Raw genomic sequence first — 4890 nt, 5'->3', positions numbered from 1 at the left:
TTTCAGGACCCATCTTATTTCTTTATCTCTGCTAACAACATAAGAGAAGATATATAACACCTTTTCATTTCCTACAGAATGTAGAAGAGAGCTAGAGGGCTCAGAATGGCATTCCCAAGGAGCGAAGGACCATGTAAGAAAAGGTTTGGTGGAAAATGAAGCTTAGGATATTGTCAGTCAAGTGAGGTTGTCAGAGTGAAGATGCTGGGACAGTGAGGATGTAGGGACAGTGAGGATGTGGGGACAGTAAGGATGTGGGGACAGTGAGCATGAGGGGACAGTGAAGGGACAGTGAGGATGCAGGGACAGTGAGGATGCAGAGACAGTGAGGATTGAGGACAGTGAAAATGTGAGGACAGTGAGGATGCGGGGACAGTGAAGGGACAGTGAGGATGTGGGGACAGTGAGGATGTGGGGACAGTGAGGATGTGGGGACATTGAGGATGCAGGGACAGTGAGGATTCAGGGATAACAAAGATGCAGGAAAGTGAAGCAGAAATTGGTACCTTATAGCATAGCATCACCCTACACTCACCTTCAAAACTCTGGATAAGTAGATCCAATCAGAAAGCGTTTGGTATGTAGACTGTGTAGTTAGTAATTGGTGTATAGACTATTTTGGGAATGTCAGTTTTGGAACTCAGACTAAAGCTACTGAAAACTGCCTTCCCATAATTTGTTTTTCTGAATGGAGTGGGTAACATTATAATAATAGTTACCAAACAACGTTCCTTTGCCTGGACTATATTTACAAAGGTCTCTGAAGGTTTAATTGATTCTAGAAGTCAAAAGAAGAAGGAACTCCAATTTGCCCGTCTTTGCTTCTTCCATTTTCTCTGCCCACTCAATAAGGTAAAGAGTTACACAGGAAACCAAATAAACATGTGCATCAGTCAATGATATCTATGCTTTATAGTAATCATTTAATAATTGTGTGATACATATAGGAAAAAGCAGATACTGAACATTCAAGATAGTGCTGGGAAAAAGTGCCTCATCTTTGATCACTCTTTTTCTAGAAAGTACCATATGCAGCTAAAACCAAAGCCATGGAGTTCTATATGTCAAGTAAAAGGGACCTATGAGCCAGCAAGGCAATTCTGACCGTAGCTGTTTCAAGATTTAAAAAGTAGTGAATATTTGCAGTCACATCGGGGAAATCATTTCATTGTTTGATGTAGACATATACATTCCAAATCATTAGGTCTTTGGTGGAAAGTTCTCGGTAAATAGTTTTGTCAATAGTAATAGATAAAATGAGTAATAACACTGTAACTTGATCACTCACAGATGAAACATTTGTGTTAATACAATAACACATTTTCTGATATTACACACTGGTAAATAGTTTTTAAATTGACAATTTATGTTAGAAATTAAGTTATTGAAATTTGAAGATAAAACCAGCTACACTTGTATTGTTATTTACCTTTTGCCTTACGTAAAGAGAATGTGTAGTGGGTGGTCAGTCCATGGTGGTCTTTGGATACTGTAAATCATCACAGTAAACAACTGAAGAGATGAATGATACCGTTGACACCTCGTGGAAATACCTATAGCCAAGTGAATTCATTTTGCAAATCAAGTTTGATCACTAAGGGATGAAAAAGGCGTGGCACTATCTGTGCACTTCCTTCCAACCTACGGGAGTAGCTGATATGCCAGAGACAAGTAGCTCTGCTACTGTAAATGAGGCAACCTAACATGCTTGTTCTAAGGATAATTCTGTGTTTGAGATGCAAAAAAGACAAACAAAACAAAAACAAAAAACCTTATCAGCAATCTTGACCCAACCACCATTCTTGCAAAGCCATATGAACACAAACTGAGTAGTTTAAAGGGAAGACCCTAAAAATTTTATATCCAAAAGGAAAAGAATGGAAATCATGCGGACAGGTGGAGAACATAACAAAAATATAACAGTGTGCCTAAGACATCTCTTTGCCCCATTGAATAGGAGCTTAGCAGAGAAGTCAGATACATGCTGAAACAAACACAAATGGTGTGACATTGTATTGTCCTGTTGCCACTGTGCCACTGTAGCAAAGCCTACAGACTACAGACTAGGCAGCTTAAAAGGAAACTTGATCTCATCTGCTTTGGCAGTCCAGAAGTGGCAGGTCAGGGATTTCTTTCCTTTTTGAACTGTCTCTTTGTTTTTTTTCCCCATTTTTCTAGCTTCCTCATCCACTTTTAAAATATCCCTATTTGACGGTATTTTAAAGGACTAGAGACAAGGCGTATCCTTAGAACTATGACTCCTGTGGTTGGTGGATGTATATGTGTTGTGCATAGAGACACTCCAGGCATAGCACTAGCTATCTGAGGGCAGCATCTGGAGGTGCTAATGCTGTCCTCTCAAGGCAAACCACATTCTTATTCTTTTTTGGGGACGGCTGCAATAATTACTTTCTCATTATTTGTCTCGTCATAAAGAGGTATTCAAAATGTTGACATTTTGGGTGCTGAATCATGCATGGGAGAATATTCAGAAAAATTCAGTTTTTGCTTTTTTCCTTTGTCCAGCCACTATTTCCCAAGAGTTAGGCTGGTATTCTCAGCCATTTCTACTTAATAAAAAAGTGTTAAGTATGATGTTTTAACTGTAACAACTCCATTATTATCAAAATAATATCCCATACACACATATTTTTTTCTGTAGTAAGTTTTAATTATTAAAAATTAAATTACATCTATTGGTGTATAGAGATCCAAAAAATTAAACTCGAGTCATCAGGCTTGGTAGCAAGCACTTTACCCCATGAACCATTTCTGTGTGCCCTATCTAGAAAGCTACTTGGTCACCCATATAAATAAATCCTGCTGCTATTACTTCCTACAACCTATAGGCATGCCCAGATAGGCTGAGGTTTTAAGATCAGCTTTGAGCCCACTTAACTGCAATCTTTATTCTACAATGCTGCTAGCACACATTAAAACCCCGGTTTCACAGATTTGGCATATCGCATGTTTTAATTCCCTAATTCAAGGTCAAGAATCAAATCCCACCACATGGCTATTGCAAATCCCCCTCACACCTAATTCTTCATGGTCTCAAGTCCTCCTTTCCCTTCTGTTCATGGATATACATTGGTCATGGTTTGCTTTTAGTAATGTGTGGCAGAAATTCAACAACAATATAGTTACTGTTTCTCTTTTCTTTCCAGATGTCCAGATTTCCCAAAGAACTTTCTGCCTTCCCAGTCTCTCAATCTTGCTTTTCTCATCTTAGTTGCAAGATGGCAGCCTCACCTTCAATTTTTTGATCTATGTATCACGACAGAGAAGGGTTATTTGTAGCATCACTTATATTTAAAGTCACAAATCCCCACTGAACTTTGCATCTTTCTGGCAAGAACTGGGTACATGGGTGCATTGTACTCAGAAAATGAAATGAGGCTCTGTAAATAAAGAAGAAACTAAAGGCATTGGACAGGTACCAGTAGTAGCTGCCACAATGTGTAGCTCTTCTAACTTAAATGACCTAGAAGAAACAGGCAGTTCCAACCCCAAATTCTTCCACACCGAACATTTCATCACTTTCATACCCTATGAAGACACTGCTATGTTGTAGGGAGGGCTCAGCTTCTTATGGTCTTGCCGGCTTCCAGGTGACACTCATTCCTGGGTCGTGATTTAGGTGTGCCGTCTTTCCACAAAAGGGATTTTATGTTGAGATGTTGATGCTCAGTGTAAGGGTGGTGAAGGTATGATGTTTCCTTTTAAAGGTCTAATAGAACCCAACAAGGTCATCGAGAAGGCTGCCCTCAGGAGACATCAATCAACTGATGAAGGAAGATTGCAGTAAGATTGTTAAAGTAGATCAAACCCAACAATCTCAGGACTCAGGATTCCAGCACTGCATAGCACATACTCACTTCTTTCTCTCTTCTTGTCTCTTTCCCCCTTTCCTCTCTCTTTCACTTTTGACATCTGTTAGGGGAGAATAATCAGAGTTTAGCCAAAGCCAAGGTGATGAGCTTAAAACCCTCCACACTGTAAGCTAACTAAAACCTTTCTCTGTATAAACAATGTAGCCTCAACTGGTTAATTATACATAACAAAATGTGGTATTATAGCCCCAGTTCACACAATAGGGATATCTTATATAATTCAGATTTTCTTAGAGCTAAGATTTTCTTAGAGCTAATTCAGATGGTAACAAAATAATTTACATGGTGCTTGATGCAAAAACATCATAGTTGAAAGAAAGAGATATTCGTATTTTATGTATACATTATTCAAACTATGTTCTGAATTTGTATGCCGGTGATCTTGAGGAAGTCAGTATAAATGTCATTGTCATTTCTATACTGAGTAAAACTGTAGAACACAGAAGGTTAAAAAAAGCCAGGTGAATGAAGAAATAAATGAAATAAAGGAAATAAGTAAGGGAATTTGGAAAGAAGAAAAGGGAACACGCTAAATACATGCAGAGATATATTTAATCTGAAAGCAGAGTGGAACCAACCAAGATGTATCAGTGTGTCTAAATGCTAACACAGGATCCTTGAGCTCTGAGGCTTTGGTGACTGAAGCTGTTTTTTTTTAAATATATTTTTTTAATATTTTATTAGGTATTTTCCTCATTTACATTTCCAATGCTATCTCAAAAGTCCCCCATACCCTCCCCCCCCACTCCCCTACCCACCCACTCCCACTTTTTTGGCCCTGGCGTTCCCCTGTACTGGGGCATATAAAGTTTGCAAGTCCAATGGGCCTCTCTTTCCAGTGATGGCCAACTAGGCCATCTTTTGATACATATGCAGCTAGAGTCAAGAGCTCCGGGGAAGCTGGTTTTAATATCTTAAAACTTGAAAGTAAAATGCAGTTGCAAAAAAGTAAATTTGCAAAAAAATTTAAAAGTAAAAGTTTAAAGAAAATTTAAAA

Source organism: Mus caroli, unplaced genomic scaffold (assembly GCF_978045245.1).
Source record: "Mus caroli unplaced genomic scaffold, Mus_caroli_1 scaffold_12, whole genome shotgun sequence".
In the NCBI taxonomy this organism is placed as follows: domain Eukaryota; kingdom Metazoa; phylum Chordata; class Mammalia; order Rodentia; family Muridae; genus Mus; species Mus caroli.
This window is presented reverse-complemented; position numbering follows the sequence as displayed.